Raw genomic sequence first — 22,577 nt, forward strand, 5'->3', positions numbered from 1 at the left:
ACCCGGGATCAGGGCCAGCGAACCCCAGGCCGCCGAGAAGCGGAACGTGCGAACTTAACCGCTGCGCCACCGGGCCGGCCCCCATAGTTACATTTTTTTAAAAGAAACTGTCAGACTGATTTCCAGAGAGGCTGTACCATTTGACATACCCGCCAGCACTATATGAGAAACCCAGTATCTTTACATCCTTGACAACATTTTGGCATTATGTTTTATCTTAGCTGTTCCAGTAGATGTGTAATGGATCTCATTGTGGTTTTAGTTTGCATTTCCCTAATGGCTAATGATGTTGAACATCTCTTCATGTACTTATTTGCCATTCATATATATTCTTTAGTGAAATATCTAAGTTTTTTGACTATTTTTCAATTGGATTATTTGTTTTCTTATTGTTGAGTTTAGAGAGTTCTTTATATATTATGGATATGAATCTTTTGCTGGATATAGGATTTGGAAATATTTTCTCCTAATCAGTGACTTGTCTTTTATCCTTGTAACAAGGCCATTCACAGAGCAAAAGTTTTTAATTTTGATGAAATCCAACTTATCTTTTTTTCTTTTTCATATATGTTTTTTATATTTTGTCTAAGAAATCTTTACCTAACTCTAGGTTTTAAAGATTTTCTCTACATTCTTTTCTAAAAGTTTTATATTTTACATTTAGATGTATAATCCATCTTTGAGATTATATTTTCTTACAATGTATTAGTTTTAGGGTGAGTTTCATTTTTTGGGTTACAGGTGTCCAATTGTTCCAGCATCATTTGTTAAAGAAACTCTTTTTCATTTAACTGCTTTTGCACCTTTGTCAAAAATAAGTTTGGCATATTCATATGCATCTATTTCTTAGTTCAGAAGTATGATTGTGATAAAACTATTTAATCGTTACCAGGGCAAACAGTATCTAGAAAACCCACTTTTGTATAGTAATAGATTTAAAATATTCTGCTTATTACTAGCATAGGTTTTTTTTTTTGTTTTTTTTTAGTAAGAAAATTGTATACCTAAAAATATCACAAAGATAGTTTTGGGCTGACCACACAAATCACAGACTGACTTCTACCAGGAATTCTTTAAATAGCCAACTGTTCTGATGTAATAAAATATGATTCAATATGTTTAAAATTTCTGTCATTGTGCACTTCTGTATTTTACAAATTTTCTGCAAGGCTCATGTATTACATTTTTAAAGTGGGAAGAAATCAATATTTAAAAATAAATGCTAGGATTTAGCTGGAAAAATGACCCTGTAAATTAAAATAAAAATTTGAGATTAAAAATAAAATACAATAAAATGAATCACCTTGTAACTCACTAAACTAGTAGGGTCAGGGCTTGATTCACCCTCTCTCTCTCTCAATGTTTATTGAACACCAACCCTAATCACAGCAATTTCCTGGGTTCTGTGGAACAAAAAAAACAAAGGCCTGGTAGTTCTGAGAGGTTGCAGACTGAAAGGTTTCTTCACCCTAAATTCAGAATGATTTTTTTTTCTTTCCAATTTTTTATGGATGGAAGACAAGTATTTAAAACTACATGGGAGAGAAAGCATTGAAAGGAGAAGTGGAGGCCCCAGTTTTGTATGTAGCTATTAGTGGCTGAACGTGGTTATTAACGGATCATTTTTAAAATAGTGAAGTTCAACCACCATATTATTTTCTGCTCAGCCTCTATCCATGATAACTCTGAAATGTTTGAATGTCCCTGTTAGCCAGTAACTATAATCTTTACCTACCAGGAAACAGTAAAAACATGTTAATTGGATTAGTACTGATTCATAATGTTTTAATTGCTAACTAATCTAACACAGAAACGCTTTTCCATGTACTACATTTCCATTACACAGCACCAATTCCCATGACTTTAATTTTGACAGCACCCCCCTCCACACACACACAAACAAAACTAAAAATGTTAAAATGATGCTAGACAGTAGTAAATAGGTGCCTCTCAAGTCTTGGAGCATGACCTAAAGCATACTCTATAAGCATGGAACTCCTTTCAAGTCTTTTGTGTTTTCCTAATGTCTAATGAGATTCCATTTACTCTCCAGACATAACAAGATGTTCCTGTATGACTTTTTGCTAACTTTCTCAATCCCTTTTTGGAACAGATATGCTACACATTTTCAATAAATTTTACAAATAAAATTAATGGATCGTGACTTCAAAGGAATTAATATTAAGAACAAACCACTACTATTATTATAACTAATACTAATAACAATCAGTTAACATTGTTGCCTTAGACTTAGTCTGTGCTGTTTTAAATTTATTATCCACTTTAATATCCACAAAACCATTTGTGCGAGGTAGTATTTAGAAATTGCAAATTGAGGCTCAGCTTTCACATCTGAAAAATGGAATAATGGTAGGACTTACCACATAGATTTTTATGAGGTTAAATGAGGTTGTGCATTTAAAGTGCTTATTTGGCAAAACGGTAAGCTCTCAGTAAGTGTTCAGGACCATGTAAGTCCAGTGGTGCTATGGCTGTGAACATTTTTGAATGTAAGAACACATTTTAATGTCAACATATTTTCTGAACGTCTTTGTTTTTTTTTTTGCAGGGAAGAATTTGCCCTGAGCTAACATCCAATGCCAATCTTCCTCATTTTTTTTTTATTCTACAAAGCCCCCCAGTGCATAGTCTCATATCTTAGTTGTAAGTCCGTCTAGTTCTTCCACGTGAGCCACCGCTACAGCGTGGCAACTGACAGGCGGGTGGTGTGGCTCCATGACTGAGAAATGCACCTGGGCCACTAAAGAGGTGAGCACACTGAACTTTAACCACTAGCTCATCAGGGCTGGCTCAGAATTTAATTTTAATTACACTCATTAAAGAGTCAATTTAGCACCTATCAACTGAGAAAATATTGAAGACAAAACTCTGAATTCAATAATGCTTTAAAATAAATTTGTATTTTAAGTATTATAATAAAATCTGTGTGTACCTGAAAAATGAGAGCAAATATTGTTTACTCATTCCAGGCAATGGTTGGAACAATGTAAGACTCTAGTAGAAGAACCTCATGTCCTTATTTGTCAGAGGGGGGAAGCTCTGTTCATGCGGGGAAAGGTACTAGGCAACTCTTGACTTGGGTCACTGTACCTAAGCTCTCCCCTCTGTGCCAGACCCTGTTTAGTCACAGGTGCCTATAGGCTCTACTCCTGCCTTTAATGGCATGGCATCCTGGCCCCTTGCCCTTGGTCAGCCTTTTTCTTAGTTGTATTCTGCTTCAAAAAAAGATCTGGTCTGCAACTCTGCAGCTCAGTAAAACAGGAAAATACTATAGACACACTATTGCTTCACCACCAGGCAGAAGAGAATGCTGGTGAAGAGCACCAATTCTGTTACCAGGTTGATTCTGACACTGTGTGACCATGGGGAAATTATGTAATTGAGCTCAGTCTCAGTTTCCTTATGGATATAAGATGGATAATTCCTAACTTACATGGTTAGCGTGAGGGTTAAATGAGATAAATTATGTAAGTACAATGTCTAGTATTTCGTAAGCCCTCAGTAGTAGTAGTTGGTTTTATATTTATAACACACGAAATAACTCAGCAGGGCACTCTCTTCATGAAATGCACAATATTAGAAATCACATTGTATACTCTCTGAATAGAGTATAAAATATTTATAAATATACAAAAATTGATGTGAAGTCAGAATAGCATTATTCCAACATACGTCACACTGTAAGAAACAGAACAACAGTTATTTGGGAGTTTTACAGTGAGGAAAAAGGAAATTTAAGAGTAAGACATATCTTTTTTGCCACATTCTTGAGAAACTTTCTGAACAAGAGTGATCTAGTAAACGGCTCCCCTTTGTTGGTTCATTTAAACTCAAGTAGTGGATGTAACTGAGAAGAATTTGGCTGATTTCTAACCAGCACAAAACGGTTCAAGGAAAAAAATAATACTCAAGGGAACAGCAGCTCAACTTTAGAGCGTGAAGAAGAGTCATGAGCTTCTGATGCTCATTATAGAAAATACGTGAAATAGTGAGAACATTTTAATAGAAAAATTTGTTATAGTTCACTCAGCCCAGTAATAGAGGAAGTAATCACAAGGATATTTTAGTAACAGAATCATTCCTTCACGCCATTATTTTCTTAGAAAATCTAGCAATAAGTTCAAGAGCACAATGCAGCCTTTTTTTGGTTCTCTTTAAAGGGCAAATATAATGCATAGCAATAAAACAACCTAATGAGTCCTTAAAGAAAAATACATCATGAAACAAAAAACTAAGGAGAGCAAGGACTAATTTCTCATTATGTACTGCTATCCAGATTGTGTAATGAGCAAAGAAAGTTCACATAAGTAGAAAAAGCAAGTTTTCAGCTGAGATAAATCTTCAACCAATACAATATATATGCCTGCGCCGTTTTAAAATCCATCTCTATCACACATGAAAAAACTAAAATTTCTAACTTCATTTTTTAAAAATATGCTGACAACAGAGATAACTAGAAAAGCTGTTTCAGCAATCTAATAAAAGACAGCAGATAGAGATTTATTTCTAAGTCATACCTTACCCATTATTTTAGTCGTATGTTACTGCTGTATATATTACCAATCATTTCAGTCATGTGTTACTGCTATATTTTGCTATTCAGACTCACCTAAATCAACTGGTTATTGTTGCAATAATATTGTTCCGTGAAATACAACTCTGTGATGGTGACTTCTAAAACACAATACAGACAGAATATTAGCCAAGAAAAGATATACTTCATAGCGATGAGGACTCAATTCTCCACGGAAAGGAGCTAATAAAACAATTGGAGGAAAGTACAATAAAAAACAATGTTGGCAATAAATATAGTTAGAAAAGATCTGACTTGTACAGTATTTGACATTTTCTGAAAAGAATACTCAGTACCTAAAAGGATAATAATTATGAGGTGTATAATGCTTTATACTTTACAAAACCCTTTTCAGGGGCTGGCCCCGCAGCCGAGCGGTTGAGTTCCTGTGCTCCGCTTGGCAGCCCAGGGTTTCACCAGTTCAGATCCTGGGCACAGACCCAGCACTGGTCATCAAGTCACACTGAGGCAGCATCCCACACAGCTCAACTAGAAAGACCTACAGCTATAATATACAACTATGTACTGGAGGGCTTTGGGGAGAAGAAGAAAACAAAACAAAAGAAAAAAAAGATTGGCAAGAGATGCTAGCTCAGGTGCCAATCTTTACAAAAGAAAAAAACTCTATTTTCAAAATTTAACAGTCTTTGACCATTGCGTGCGCCATATAGCGTGTTGCTTCATACACTGTGTGTGTGGTCTCATACAGCGGACCAATATCCCAGACCAGCTTCTTAACTACAAATACTTAGTTTTTCCACTCCACCATAAAGTTCACAGAAGGAGGTCAACTTTGGTATCCCATCGTTACAAATGGGTAGAACTTGCACATGTACTCACAATGGAATAACATGTTTAAATTTTTGTCAACCTCAGATTCTCCCTGTGACTAATCACACATTTACCACCCTTCCTTCTTCCTCACAGGGTAGAGTTACGACGAATATTGAATGAGTTGCCTGGAAGGCGCAAGCTTTCTCTACAACAGAGTTCCAACTACTCAAAAAGAAAGAAAAAAAATGTTTCTTAAAACTAATAGTCAGGAAAAGTTCTAGTTCTTCTGAGGGACTGTGTGTTAACTCCCTTCTCTCCAAAAAATGCTGACTATAGAAATGACGAGTCTCCCATTTCTCCATTTCGAGGAAGCGCAAGTTCAATTCTGCAATAGAGCTATGGCTCTCTACATGGCGGCTCAGTCTGTGTTCTCTTTCGCCGCTCTTGCTTAACCTTGTCTTCTAATCCATATCTTTCCTTCTCTTTTATCTTTTAACGTCCCTATTCCCGCTGTGAAACAGGTATTTCTACTGGCAGGTGCCTCAAATCCTAATAGATGTATAAATCGTATATATAGTCCAGCAAACACAAAAATCTCATCCCTATGTGCCATTCCCACCCTCCCATGCCCACCGCCAACCAGAGATGGACGATTCTCATCTCAGCAACGCAACGGTGAGCCACCACCAATTGGTGGTACGAGAATCTACAGCCTGCAGTCAGGCTCTAGACCGCTAAGTCAGTCAGTCCTCCTGGCTGCTTTTTAGACTTAAGCCTCTGGTGAAGTTGCTTCCTCTCTCTCTGCTTTACTTCTTCCCCTGTAAAGTGTTAGAGTTCAATTCTATGATATTGAAGAGGTTTTTCCATCAGAAAATAACCTCAGATAAGCACTATATAAGAGGGGAAAATTGTTACTAATTAAAGCATATTCTGGAGGAGGTTGTGTAAGACTCGTAAATGTGGTTTACATATAATTTAATATTGTTTGCAAATGACTCTGCATAATTAAAACATACTCTTCTATTCTCTTTTAGAAAAAGGGAAACCAGCAAGAGGACCCTCAGTGAGTGAGCATTTTCTCCTCCTTTAAACAAATGCCCCCCCCACCCACCCCCAGCCCCCAGCTAGAACTGGTCTTGCTGCTCCTGGTGATCAAATTCTTCCATTTGTTTCAGGTGAATGGTTTTATCAGGAGACATTTGATGGCAGCAAAGGGATTCTGCTGGGTAGATGGTGGTTTCCAAGGGATTGCAAAATAGATTTAAAGGTCTGCTCTAGTCATAACACAGAACTTCCATATGGTCATTTTATAAACTATGTGACAATCACTTTCCATCTATGTTTCCCACAGAGGAACTTAGGAAATAGGCAAGCGTGAGGTCAAACAGAGAAGTATTGTTTGATTGGCAATCTAGAGTACCATTCAAGGTAGCCAGGGTAATAGGTCATACAATGAAGTTTTATATGGCGTTATCCGGCAATAATGGCAAGTTAAACATATTTTACTCATAGCCTATGGATAAATTGCAAATAGATTGAACACACACACATACACACAACCCCTCAAACCAACAAATGAAAAACATGCACATCTCTTCAATTTCTTAGTTTGCAGATCTCTGGCTCTGCTTATTACATGCTGGAAATGCTACAAAAAGTAGGTCTGACAAGAAGGGTTGAGGGAAATATTTTGAGAGTTCTGGCAAATTAACAAAAGTGAAGAGCCATAAATTGTCCTGTAGCTATAACTATTTATAAGCAAAGTGATACAAGCACTTGGGACCGACATGAGAATTTAAACTCACCTTTGAGACTTAGTGCGTTCTAAACTCTGTCCAAATTCTCATTATAATGACTCAGTCAACATAATAGAAAAACAATCCATATTCTTGCTAAAAACTAGTTAAGAGTCTTACTCATGTACCTTAATTCTTGAGGCCTTAGATAAGAAGTGGTGCAAGTGAGAAACAAGCGGGGGGAGTTTGGGCCACTGCTTCCCCTGTTTCTGTAGAACACACAAGGACTTTCTACCAATTGCCATTATCTATGGGCTGGGAATTAGAGAGGTGCTCACAGCCAATACTCAGTCCTCAGGTTGTAAGAATTGCCTGGTAAACTAACTAGGAAACATTACCAAAAAAATATGTCCATCAGATGTCAAGAGGAGTAAGCATTTCTGGCTCCACTGTCAAATTTTCAAAAATTTCAGCAAAGGATGAAAATTCCAAATTTTTCAAAATTTCAAAGAGAAATTATTCCTGGGAAAAAATTATTTTCCTGCACCCACTGTAGCCCTATCCCCAACTCTGTAAACTACTGGGCCCCTTTAGGTTGTCAAAGAATTTAAATAAATTTGTTTGCAATAAATTTAAATACTGTCTCTACATCTATTTGTAACAAAAAAAAAAATGACAGAAACAGTGACCCTAAATAATTCTTGACGGATTCCTTTTCATAGCTGAAGAACAAGCTAGATCTCCTTCTGTAGGGATGAGTGGACAGAAAAGTCACCAAAGGAAATGAAAAGTCTCAGTTGTTCAAGAGAAGTGGGTCACATGAAACCTAAGAAGAAATGTCCCCCAGTGAAGTAGAGGTGCTACAGGAAGTGGGAGAGAACTTTATAAACACTCTAAATAGCAAAACTTAAATAAAAATAGAAAAACATACAGTCAATAACAGACTGTGACTAACCAGGAAGAATCTAAAAACAAGGACAGCAATCAAAGCATGTTACATATAATTACAAAGAGACCACAGTAGGGGCCGTTACGGGCAGACTTGGAGTTTCCAAAGTATAGAATTAGTGAAAATTAGAATATAAGATCAAGGAATAACAGAAAGCAAAAACTAGGAAGCTAGACTAAAGATAGAAATTAGGAGAAAATACAATCGAAAATGTGGAAACTATATCAAGCAACTCCACTATACATGCAATAGGAAATTAAAAGGTGGGAACATTGCCTCTGATTTGGAGAAAGAGTTAAAGAGGGCACCAAGAATTGGTAGAATCAATGAAAAAGGACCTTTACCTGGATATGGCGAAATTCCAAATTTAAAGGATTTAGAAAAACCCTACAAGCACTTAGGGAGGAAAATGTATAAATTACTGCCTAAAAAGAAAATAGAATTAGATGGAAAGCAGTCTTCTCAACTCCTCTGTAGAACATAATGGACCAATGTTTGCAGATATTTGAGGAGAAAAGAGTATGACTCAAGTTATATATATATACATACTAAGTAAAAGTATGATTCATTTGAGATCTGCATTTATTTTCAGATCTGTAGCATTCAGACTGTGTATTACTTATGTGTCCTTCTGATGACTTAATGAATGAAACCCACTTGGAAAGGTATTCCAACCAACCAGTCAAGGAGAGCAAAGGTTCAAGAAAGGGAAGATACCATGAAAAGTGATAGTAAAACAAAACCAATAATAATTAGAATCTTTCTTACATTTCCAGGTATATGGAGAAAATAGTAGCTAAACCCATGAAGCCTGTACATTCCATTACTAACCTGGTGTTTGAGTCTAATGTGTGCACAAACACATAATTCCTGAAGTAGATGCATGATGTGAACAAAAAAAAAGAACAAAACTGTCAGATTATTTCAGTGACAAATGGGAAGATGGGAAGGTATTGACTTCTAAAGTACTCATCTTACTCAATGAAGAATCCACTGATACCATTTTCATTCTTCAAATTGATAAAGGAATACGCCAATATATCTTTAAACTTTTTAAAGGTAATAGTATACAGAATAGAATTAGATATAAAATCTCCAAGTCATGGAAAGGACAGGATAGTAGTTGAAGGCCAGGGAAGACCAAGAGCGCTTGATCATCACAGGAAAGGTTAGCACACGAGAAGAAGCAAGTCCTAAGAAGTCATAACAACAGATAACACAAAGTTAGATAAGAGGAACGAGACCAAAACATCAGTTATCACAATATAGGTGACTGGCTTAAATTTCCCTTTTAAAAGATAAATAAATTCAATTTATGATCAAAAGAAAATTTTAGCTATTTAATATTAACAAGAATCACACCTAAAACAAATTAATATTTTGAAAAGGATAACAATAAAAATATAGGAAGTATATATTAGGCAAAAGCTGTAAAAACTGAGCAATATTAATATCAGAAAACAGAACTCACAATTAAGATTTTTATATTCTTCTATTAAAACCTATAAACCATGATACAGTCTAAGCCATGGACGTTTATGCACATGACGGGAACATATAAAAAATTAAAAGCTATTTATAAGGTATATAGAAAAATACAAAATTAAAAATTGCACAGGAAAATGTTTAACTTACAGTTCTAAGTCAAATAGGTCAATTATTCAAAACATAAATAGGGATATAGAATATCTAACAAGCTTGATTTAATACCATATATTGAAACCTGGACCCTATAAATACTGATTATATACTTTCTTCCATATATTAATAGCGCATTTAGAAAATAAGTACATTAGGCCTAAAAATTCAATAATTTCTAATAAAATAAAATTTAACATTAATAGTAATAGAAACAAAAAAGCAAACGACTAGTAATACTTCAAAAGTTATTAATTCTCATGGCCAGCCTGGTGGTGTAGCGGTTAAGTTTACACACTCTACTTGGTCTGGGGTTTGCTGGTTTGGATCCTGGGTGCAGGCCTACGCACGGCTTATCAAGCCATGCTGTGGCAGGTGTCCCACATATAGAGTAATATGGGCACGGATGTTAGCTCAGGGCCAATCTTCCTCATCAAAAAGGGAAGGATTGGCAGTGGATGTTAGCTCAGGGCTAATCTTCCTCAAAAAATTACTAATTCTCATGTGGATGATTATATCAAAATAAAAATTTAGGACTCTTTAAAACATTAACCATAACAAAAATGGAATCTGGCCAAAGAGGTACTCAAAGAAAAAATATTTAACTTCAAATACTTTTATAGTTAAGAAAAATTTGAATACCTCAACTAAACATTTATTATACTTAAGAAACTAAAAAATGACAATGAAATACTTTAAAATGTATTGAAGAAGGAATTAATAAAGATAGTTATATAAATAAACATAGATAAAACAGACAATAGTATCCTTGATAAATACTAATAGTTGGTTCTTTAAGAGGACAATAGACAACCTCCATAATAACTGATCAAGAATAAAAAGAGAATGTTAAAACATACATCATTCAAAAAGGAAGAGGCAAAATATAAAGATAGAAAATTTTGAAGCTATCATAGGGTACCATACATTCAATCTTTACTAATTAATATTAACATTTGGAAAATTGTGTTGGCATTGAAAAATGTAAATGATAAAATACCAAAAAGATCCTGTTAAAACACAAATGAAATAAATAAACATCACAAAAATGAAACAACACTTAAAAAGCTATCCTCTCACAAGAAAATTAGGAAAAGGCTCACTTAGTTTTCAGATGGGTTCTGCAAAACTTTCAGAGGATGGAGAAGTCCTAGGCAACCGTAATTATCTTAGAGCGGGGGAAGGAAACTTTTTCTGCAAAAGATCAGTTAATAAATACAGTGACTTTGAGGGCCATGAAGTCTTTGTTGCAGCTGCTGGCTCTGCTGTTAAAGGATGAAAACAGGCGTAGACAATATGGCTGTGTTTCAGTACAACTTTATTGACAAAAATAGGTGGTGGGCAGGCATCGCCCTGTAGGTTGTATTTGCCAACTCTTGTTCTAGTGTAAAGATGTAGACTTCCCCAATTCATTTTATGAAGAATGCACAAAGTCAGGGACCAAAATCTGACCATGATAAAACATAAAGAGAATAAAAGACTAATCTCATTTCATATTATATATGCAAAAATATCAATTGAAAATTAACAAGTTTAATCCAGGAATATATTAAAAGAATAACACATTAATTTAAAGGATTAATCCTAAGGATGCAAAGACAGTTCCTCTTAAATGATCTATTTCATTATTAACTTCATATTCAAAAGGCAAAGAAGTAAATATGATCTTTATTGATATTCCCAAAACATTTGAAAAGGCTCAGTATCCTTTCATAAAAATAATAAAATGTAAAAACTTTAATTACATAAACAGTAGAATATTTAATTAAATTAAAATGCATTTTTCTGAAATCAACTGCAGATGTACTTTTAACGATAAAGCACCAGAGGCATTCCAGAATAAGAAAAGAAGTCTTGGTATTAGTGTTATTATTTAGTATGAATTATGATAAATAAGAGGGATAAATACTGAAGCATTAGTTTAGCAAGATGACTTGCTTAAAAATTTTTAAACAATTTTGTCCACATATTAATTATAAACAAATAGAGACTGCTAAGAAAATATATTTGAAAAATCCTATTCATAATAAAAACAAAAATATAAAGTTTCATTAAACTTAAGAAATATGCAAGATATATAAAAAATTTTTAAATATATAAGAAATATTAAAGGAAATAAGTGGACAGACATAACAACTGTCTATGAAAAACACTAAGTTTTGTATAAATGTCTCTTCCAAAATTAATCCATTAACGCCATTCAATAGCAACCAAAATCCTAAAGCCATTTTAGTGAGGGGTGGAGGCAGTGAGGAAGGTAATTTTACAGACCAAATATACGAAAACGGATGAGATTAGTCAAGAACATATTAATTAAAATCAGTTGGAGGAGGGGTCGGCCCAGTGGCACAATGGTTAAGTGTGCACAGTCTGCTTCGGCTGCCTGGGGTTCACTAGTTCGGATGCCGGGTGTGGACACGGCACCACTTGGCACACCATGCTGTGGTAGGCGTCCCACATATAAAGTGGAGGAAGATGGGCATGGATGTTAGCTCAGAGCCAGTCTTCCTCAGCAAAAACAGGAGGATTGGCGGCACTTAGCTCAGGGCTAATCGTCCTCAAAAAAAAAAAAATCAGTTGGAGGAGTACATGGACTTACGTTACCATATATCGAAATCAGCTGTAAAGGAAAAATAATTAAAAAATCATAGCACCGAAGCCACTGTGGACAAAGAGATTCACGAAAAAGATACAAAATCCAAAGACTCAATAAATGGACGTAAACAATTTACTACATGGTAAAAGTGACATTCCAAACACGTGAGGAATGACTGCGTTATTAAAAAATATTCTTGGAGCCACCTATTAACCAAATTCATAAAACTTTCCTGGGAGAAAATTGGCAATATATGAAGAGTTTCTAATATATGTATCCCTTAAAGTAATTTGACTTTTAAGAATGTTTCCTAGGGAAATAACCCAACAACTGCTTGATTATAATGACTTTTATTACCTAGTGTGTTGCAGTAAGGAAAATTCAAAATAATTCAAGTGTCCAACAGTTAAAATTGAGTAAATAAAATATAGTACAACCGGGGCTGGCCCCGTGGCTGAGCGGTTAAGTTCGCGCGCTCCGCTGCAGGCGGCCCAGTGTTTCGTTGGTTCGAATCCTGGGCGCGGACATGACACTGCTCATCAAACCACGCTGAGGCAGCGTCCCACATGCCACAACTAGAAGAACCCACAACGAAGAATATACAACTATGTACCGGGGGCTTTGGGGAGAAAAAGGAAAAAACAAAATCTTTAAAAAAATATATATATATAGTACAACCAAAAAGTGGAATACCACGTAGCCATTAACGTTTTTTAATGTATATACGTATATATACATATTTACAAGTCTAAATAGATCACACATAGATATGTATACATACACATATATACAGACCTGGATGTATACGTGTAGATATGTGCATCCAATATACACATATATACACACAAACATGTACACATTATGCACATATATATACATATACATATATACATGCAAGTCTATGAAAATCTCACATATACATATAAACATCCAAGTCTACTTGGAAACATATCTCAAATATATGGTTTATTTGATTAAGTGAATAAACAGACTGTAAAATGGTATGAAACATTTTTTTAAAACAAGTAATGAAAATGTACATGTCCACTTATCTATGATTAGGAAAAACAGTGTCTGGACAGATATACACATGCAAGTGTTGATGCCGTTTATTCCTAAATGGTAAGATTAGAGATTATTTTTATTCTTTCCTGTTTGTTTTTCTGTATTGAATGAAATTTGTTGGAACTGAGCTTTATTCTCAGAGAAAAAGGTCATTCAATTTAAAAATATATTAATGATTAGGTGGCGCCAATATCTGTTCTCAAAAAGAAAGATACTAGTTTTAATTCAGATGGTTTCAGCTAATAAAGATTCAAAGATTTAGCAAATTAAGTTTATAATCCATGTTGCCTTAGAGCTTACTGCCCAACATCTGATATAGTTAACTTCAGCATATAGTGTGCCTAATCTAGAAAATAATTTACCTCCTCAACTCCCAAACTGTGTACGGAAGCATCTTAGAGCACTGCAATAAGCTTACAAAGGTGCCAACGAGTATTTTAAAATTTTAGAGGAAATACGGTATTAATAGACACCCGTTGGATACTGTACAAATTATTAGCTAGCAGTAGTTCACAGTCTTGATATTACACCTTGCTTCATTCCTTTTCATGACATCTTATCTTTATGAAGCTGGGTTTTTAGTGGTTGATGTGATAAAAAGCAAGTAGCACATTCAGAATGAATTTGGAACAGGAAAGGAGTATGACAGCATCCAATATGATTCTAAGGGTTGAGAAGTTGTGCAGTGCCCAATAGGCACATACATCTGGTTGGTAAGTAATTGTGGTTATTTAAGAATGAAATTAATTTTTTTCCTTTAATTTATGTATATTATTTCTTTCAACCAGCTACCAAGTTATTAGGACATAAATACTTATAAAGTTATTTGGGCCTATTTGGTAAATGGAATTGTTAAAGATATCTTTTGGGCTATTACTGAGACACTAAGGGCATCACAGACCTGGAAAGTTTGGAAACCTCTAGCCAATCTCATTAACTAGTACACATTAACCTGCTGGTAGGCCAGGATGACCTATTCAAGTATAGGGTAACCCACAAGAGCCTAGTATCAAACTATCAGGCTTAGATCAAGTAGTAATTATAATTGAACCTGATCATGATTAATTATATAGTGTTGAGATGTTCAAGTTTAATTCCTCTAAAGTTCCATCACAAAACTGGGGCATTTTGAAGGATGACTAAACGGAAACAAAGCTTGAATGAAACCCTAGGTTGCAGTGAACTGAGATTTGATTTTGTCCAATACTCTTTCATCAAAGCAAAACCCTCTCAACTTTCATTGTTATAATAAAATCACTAATGTGGCCTATACACATGAATTTCTAAACATGGTTCATTAAGCATAAAATCTGAATGCTTCTGTGACTTTGAGACTTTGCCAATTGCTCAATGGTGACAATGAGGGAGAATTAGTTAAAATGAATATTTCCTAGACAAAAATAGCAAAAGACTTCATATAAACAATCCTCTCACAATAAATGTATCATGACAACAATTACAATTAAATAGTATAATTTATTTGACAAAGAAAATGACTGATAGAAGATAGCTTCTTTTTATTTTTTTGAGGAAGATCAGCTCTGAGCTCACATCCACCACCAATCCTCCTCTTTTTGCTAAGGAAGATTGGCCCTGAGTTAACATGTGTAACCACCTTCCTCTATTTTATATATGGGATGCCTGTCACAGCATGGCTCCATAAGTGGTGCATATGTCCACACCAAGATCTGAAGTGGCGAATCCCAGGCCGCTGAAGCAGAGCACGAGAACTCAACTGCTATGTCACCAGGCCAGCCCCAGAAGATAGCTTCTTTAGACAAATAAAATTATCACTAAATAATTTGGATAACTGAAGGCATCTTCCACAGATTTCTGATTTATCATAAACTAAAAGAATACTTTTTGTAGATGCAAAATATAAGTTTCATATTGTTTTCCAAGGGAAAACATGTTTCAGGACATAACATGGTTATATTTAAAAGAATAAGAAATGAAAATCCCTACAAGGGACTTTGTAAAATGCATAACAATAATTTAATTCAGCAAAAACTACTAAACTCATTACAAGCTTTATTGGGTGTCAAACACTTTCTAGTTGCTACCATTAAGGTCCTTTCAATTTAGGAGACAATGACCAGACGGGCACATTACTGCAGGCTCTCAGGTAAGTCATTTGAATGAAAGGAAGAGATATGTAGGTCAACTTTCTTCATATATGTACCAAAAAGTAAGATCCATAAAGGTAAGAGAACTTGTCCAGAACCACCCATGCACCCATCTATCCATCTGCTCATCTATCCATCCACCCAATATTCACTTAGAGTCTACTGTGTGCCAGTGCCAGACATTGAGTTATTCACTGAAGACAAGGTCTCTCCTGTCATTGAACTTACAGTCAAGTGAATGGTTTTCTTGGTTACATGTTAAAATAAGGTAGGTTATTGGGCTTTGAAAATCTCAGTTTCCAGACCCCACTCTGGGATTAATTAAATAAGAATGACTAGAGTGCTGCCCAGGCATCAATATTGTTTTGTAAAAGGTGTGCGTTAATTCCAATGTGTTTCCAAGGCTGAGAACCACTGGAGCAGGAAGACAGACACTGACCAAGCAATTACAAATGTCCTGAGTGCTGAGTGTTACTACTGAGAAGTGGGAAGTCTTCTGCCTACCTCAAGGATATTTCCACTATATGTTGTTCCTCTCTTGATGCAGCTAAACATGATCATTTATGGAAATATCCCGTTAAAAGGATTTGGTATGACACTGATCCTCAACGCATTGGACTATGTTATTCTCAAAAGCATAATTAGTTTACAAGAAAGCTCTGGGTAAATAACTCATAGGATTATAGGTACAGAATATAAGCAGGGATTCTAATCTGAAAAAAAGTCTTTTCACGAAAAGGCAAATACTATATGTTGTTCACTTTGTAAGAGTTCTAATTAAAATTGTTAAGATGCATCATTGTGTTTTTCAAATATATAGGCTTTTTGTTTCAAGAGGGATAGGATAGTGCTCATACCAATAGGTTTGAGAAATAAAAGGATGTCTCATGTTGATGTTCATTATTATGAATTTTGCTTTATTTTATGGTAAATATGCAAATAAGTTTAATTTATTACTTTAAGAAATGTAAAGTGAACACGATATAGGCCCATAAACATTTCACAAGTACTACCTATGGCTCTAAAATTACATACCAAAATGATTGTGTATTGGCTTAGAAGTTCTAAAACTTCAGAAATCTAAATGCAATTTTACTTTTAAATTCTTTCAAGTCATAAATGCAGAAATCTTCAAGAGTAGCATTTACAGTGAAATGTCAAAACTCCCGCTCAAGACAAACGGTGCACTGAGTTTTTAAAACACTATTTTGCAAGGTATCTTTTGGTCACTTTAAATAGCCACAACTCCCAGAATAAATAAAACGACACCATACAAATTTTATCCCCTTGTTTGACCAAATAGAAAACGAGCTATGCATTTCAAATAGTAAGAGTTTCTTACAGTTGTTTTATAAGAGATTTGTTCTACCATATATAAATTCACACTGAAAACTCTTTTAATACGACTTCACATCTATCATCTCCTAATTCACAATAAATTTGATACACAGAACGTGTTGTCAGCAGCTAAAAGCAGCCAAATAGAATCTAATGATATCACGTAGAAAATGAAATGCCAACTGAAACGAGCAGCTGCCTATTTTGCAGCGCTGAATTTGTACTGTAAACTGGAGCCATTTGAATGCAGCAGCTCCCACCGTGATTTAACTCACATCCTAGAGGAAATGTGCTCACGTATCAACGGTGGCAAAAGACTTACCCAAGAAATTCTGAAGCTCCCACTTGTACAGAGAGAAATTCCTTCTATCTTTAGCCCAGAGGATACTGATCTTTTAAACACATCCTTCTATGGCTAGACATCTACAATTCTCCTTACTTGTCTTTATATTTCATCTGTTTTTGTCTCATTGTTCTAGGATTCATTACACATCTCAGACCCCAAATGTATTTCTCTGTGTGTACGTGAGTGGGTGTGTGCTGTTTTAGAAAAGTTACCTTTTCCAAAATAACATTTGGCCCCTAAAGTAAACTGCTAAACATTTTTGCATTCCCTGCCTAAACGTGTTAGACACCAGCTGAAACAAACATCTATTTCTACCTCCAAAGTAACAAAGGTTTCTGGAGGAGAACAGTGAGGATGGGTCTGTAGAATTATAGATGGAGCCTATCTCCCCCCACAGATGGATGGAGGTCCCTGGAGATCTCTGTGTATTTCTCTGGAACTGAGTTCTGCATGCTGATCAGCAGGCTTCAGGAGGGTTCTCAGTGCAGGACTGAAACCCTAGGCTAAGAAAGATTGCTTTTGTGTAGTTTCAGCACGTAATACTCGCACTGTACTCTTTGGGAAACGTGGCTTGCATAAGGGCATGAGTATGTCTGCATGAAGAGGAAACATCTATCACCAGGGCTTTAATTTACTGCCACAAGCATGAGTACCATCATGCAACACAAATATGCAAGAAAACCTGTACTGGTCACGTGAATTTGGCCTGGCAGAGAGTGATAAATACGAACTGAGAGATTATGAGATGGAAAGCAGATTTGCAGAAAATTACAATGGTATTTGTAGCATTTAGTTAGATCTTTAATCACTTCTAGCACGTGTAAAGAGCTATTTATCTAGTGATAGATTATGGAATTATCTCTGAAAGAAAGCCATCGATCATAAACCCCTCATCCATTCAGATGTTAAAGTGCCTTACCTGTCATATATCTGTCACAAAGATATTTGGCTATTATAAACTAAATATGCATCAGTATGGTCCCATGACACTACAGATTTACAGGTTTAAACAAGTCATTGAATATCATAGCTGTTTCCCTAGTTCCAACCAGGGTTCTTTTCTCAATCATTTCTCTCGACGTCCTTTTAAAGACAGGGCCTCTCAGATCGTTAGACCCAGACACACTTCACGTTATGAACACCTACTACACTTGAGATATTTTCACACGAATGTACTCAACCTGCACCACTCACTTATTAGATACTGTACTTCTTTTGCAACTTTAGAAACTGTCTGTGAACAAGTTGAGTAAGTGCCTAGTGGCCGCTCAGCTGGTTGGTGGCAGCAAGGACTAGATCCTAGGTCCATCTCTTTTATCACAAAAGTGGTGCTTTTAATCACGACACTATGCAATTGTTTTTTCAAGGAAAACAATTTTAGGCTAGACTAGAACTTTCACAATCAAAAGCAAAGTCCTGGATTTGTAAGGAAATTTAGAAAGCATTTAATCAAATGTCCTACCACTTGTCTTATCCCTTCTACCCCATTCCTAAGTGATAATCACCCAGCCTCTGCCTGAAAAATCCCCATGACAGGTGGTCACTACTCCACAGTTAGATAGGCTTTTTTAAGGAGGAACACACCACATCTATTCATTAGAGAACTCAGTATTTCCAAAAACAACAACAAAAACACTCAATATTTCCAAATTTGACCTATAAACTCACTGCAATAACAATCCCTGTGTCAACAAATGTTTTGGAAATTATCAAGCCAATTTTGCAATTGATTTAGAAATACAATACAAAGAGAAATAGAAAATAGAATTTAGAAATATAAGTACAAAGAAACAAGAATAGCTGTGTAAAATTAGTAGATTTAAAAAAAAAATAGCTGGAGCATTTCCCCGACCAGGGTTTAAACTATAACAAACACTTTGGGCTATGTGACAAAAGTCCAAAGAACTCCTGATCCTATCTAATATTAGAATGTATTTAGAGACAGCTTTAATGATCAGAAAGCTCATCCTCCCATTGCACTGAAATCTTTCTCCCAGCAGCTCTTATTTTGGATCCTATTTCTAACCTCCGGAGAAACACTCCATAAGTTTACTTCCCTTTCCATTGAGTGATGGCGTTATTTCTTGGAACAAAAATATGGAAGGGGGGCTAAAAATTGCCCCAAGGATTTTAAAAGAGCTATACAATAACTTCAAAGTCAAATTGTATATTAATTATTTAAATATACATATGTAGGCTCCCATGCAATCAATTTCCATAAAAGAATATGGCACTAATGCATTCCAAAACAGAACACATCATTGGTTGTCATTCAGTCCAGAAGCAGGGATCCTGGTGAGCACTCAGGATGACTAACTAGTCATTAGAACAGATGAAGTACATTAAGCCTTCTAATGTATGGCTCTTTCAAGCTTGTAAAGAGAGTAGAGCCTACTTATTCTACAGGCTTTAAATTAACCATCTGTAAAATGAAGACACTTGGAAAATACAGCCTCTTACTGGTTAAACCTCTAGAAGTCTTTCAGCTGCAGAAGTAAAGTAAAAATAAAAAAGGAATCAATATTTTACTTGAGGGACAGCTACTCTTTGGTCTTTTCAGGGATATAATTTCATTATATGGTATATGTTGTGATTAATTTATAAGTAGAGCAAATATTCACTGTTAGAAATGCTGTGTATAACACTCATCATAGACATGTTGGGTTTTCTATATGACAGATATTCACCCCAAAATATAACCTTAAATTTGTTGTGTTTTAAAAGAAGACATCTCTTTGATTGTAAATAATTATAACCATTTAATATAAGCAAGAATTGGGGTACAGATAATCATATGGCAAGATTTTCACTTTAGATAATGACCTTTTTTTACCATGAGCAAATGAACTGCACAAATATAGTAAATGATATTTCAATCCATAATGAGGTCTCGCTTTTCCTGTATTCTACAGCATCACTTATAGACAGATGCAATGCTAGTTATAATTTCATATGAATGTGTGGAAAAGAGTGGGGAACCTTTCATGGAGCAAGGATTCTACACATTTTGTGCAAGACTCTTTCATTCACTGTTCCCAGCACCTTGTAGGGAAACAATACACATTAGTTATATCAATTCATAGATGAATTAAATCAGTTAAGAAATTAGACGTGGACATGCATCCCTTGGACACAAAATGGTAACTTAATTAAAGCCTTTAAAATTTGTAGGCATTTTTATTAATGTTTTAAAATCTCAACTAATTTCACAAAAAGGATAGAATTCAGAGAAATTCATTTATCTCTCCATCTAGACTATTACAACTACATCAAAACCATTTTCCCTGTTTTAGCTTGAAAAACAGGGTAGTAATAACTATAACAATAAAAATTATTAAGCTCTTACTTTGTGCCAGGCACAATTTTAATTGATTTGCATCAATTACCTCATTTTATACCCGTAACAATGCTATGAGGAAGGTATTACTATTATCTCCAATTTTAGATGAGAAAACTGAGGCACATGAAGTTAAATCACTTCTCCAGGGTCACAACTGGGAAGCAGATTCTAATCCAGGAAGCCTGGCTCCAGGGTTCACTTCAGCCACCAAGCACTATTTCCTGTCATGTGTGACAGTGTCTAGCTCGTAGCAGACTCTAAATCGTTATTTGTCAACTGAGTCATAAACGGAACGAAGAGTTCACCAGATGCTGTGCCCAAGATGTGATGAAATGTAGCCATGCCCTTTTCCATAGGTTTCAGCATGAGGAGACTTCAACAAAGCAGCTTAGAATTCAAAAACACACTTTGTAGTTCTTATGCTGACATGAGAGACAGAGAGAGTAGTTGAGTTCATGACCCCTGGAGTAGGTATGGCGGCCACAGGCAGAAAATGTAATCTCTCTGCACTTCAGTTTCCTTATTTATAAAGTGGAGATGATGATGATGAAGGTGGTGGCAGTGGTGGTACCCATGTGACAGGGTTGATGTGAAGACTATATGCCTGGCTTAATGGTAAACACTCTATAGGTCTAAGCTCCTATTGTCATTGTTACGGCTCAGCTTCTTTACTGACTCTCTTCTTAGGAGATGACTGCTGGAGGCTAGGAAATCTTTTTATTCATTCAAAAAAGAGGTTATTTGGGCTGATTTGCCTGTCTTGTAAAGGTTGAATCCAAACGCTGTGAAAGGGGAATCTGTGTGAGTCTGTTCATTCTCATTAGCTGTTGTCAAGGCTTGCTAATTCCAGATTGTTCTGAGACACTAGGGAGAGTGAGGAGAATCACAGAATGCAAATTTTCTTGTGCCAGACACCCTTGAAAATCAGCAATTCTGTTGTCTATTTCCTCTACCTAACCCAAAGCTCTGCTTCCCAAAGCATCGACTGCAGGGAGCACAGCTCCTACACCTCTCACAGCTGTGGGCAGGAGACTAGTAAACTGCTTTCTGCCATGCAGTGTGGGGGAGAACTGGGAACACGCTTCCTAGATTCCCGTAGTTCTGAGAGCCGGTCACAGTTGCCTCGTTCTTTCATCACAACCCTCACAGGATGCACACAGCAGATACATTCTGGGGATAAGTTGTCCAGAGGATACTATATTCTCTCCAAGCGAGACCTTCTTCCATATATTCTGGATCAAACTAATATCAACCTTCTAGAGTGCCAAATGCAAAACAAACAAAAAGAAAACATTGGTCCTAGAGTAACACCCATACCTGCTGCAACCCACACACTTGCCCTAATGCTGGCTCTGAAATGACAAAAATATATGAAATGATTAATTTTATAACTATATTCCTTGTACAATCAGAAATACATTTTTAGCATGATGCTCTTTTCATCTCAATCACTACCATTTGGGTGACAGAATGCAAATAGATTTATGGAGCATGCCACAAAATTAATATTTAAAAGAGAAAAGAATAAGCAGTTGCTTTTTTCCCCAAGTCCCTTTAGAATCCACAGAGGAAAAAAAAGCACAATACATACACAATGCATATAGTTATAAAATAAAGATGTTGAGACACTGAGCTTTTTCAGCAGAGGCTGACTGGGTAACGCACAACACTTTTGGTTACCTTAATTACTTGACTTTGCAGACAAGCTTCCCTCTTGGAGCACTGGCGATGACATTTCAAGACTAGTCCAAAAGCATCAGTTCACCGCCGGAGCTGAGGCAGTGAAGGGTAGCTGCAAGTGTATGATTGTAGAGACCTGGGGGTGAATTCTGCTATCATTGGATATCAACGTGGATTGAAGCTAAACATTTAATTTCTCTGAGCTTCAATAAGATCATCTATGAAGTGTATACACTAACACTTTTCTCCTAGGGTTCTAGAAGATAAGCGATAATAGTTGTAACCTACTTAGCACATGATATGAGCTCACAAAATGGTGTTCGTTAATGTAACCACTAAACATTGTGTACAATCTATTTTAACTATACCTAGCTACTAAGTAGGGCAATGTTTTC

At 35.7% G+C, this 22,577-nt stretch overlaps 1 protein-coding gene across 1 annotated transcript in view; it reads right to left on the bottom strand.

Annotated features, from left to right (window-relative positions):
- LINGO2 (leucine rich repeat and Ig domain containing 2) overlaps positions 1–22,235 on the bottom strand; it is a 362,366-nt gene extending 340,131 nt beyond the window's left edge. The window contains exon 1 of the mRNA XM_046665127.1: positions 22,183–22,235. The gene's annotated coding sequence lies outside the window, so the exon portion shown is untranslated. The remainder of the gene's footprint in view (positions 1–22,182) is intronic.
- Positions 22,236–22,577: the final 342 nt, after the last annotated feature.

This window comes from Equus quagga, chromosome 6 (genome assembly GCF_021613505.1).
Source record: "Equus quagga isolate Etosha38 chromosome 6, UCLA_HA_Equagga_1.0, whole genome shotgun sequence".
In the NCBI taxonomy this organism is placed as follows: Eukaryota; Metazoa; Chordata; class Mammalia; order Perissodactyla; family Equidae; genus Equus; species Equus quagga.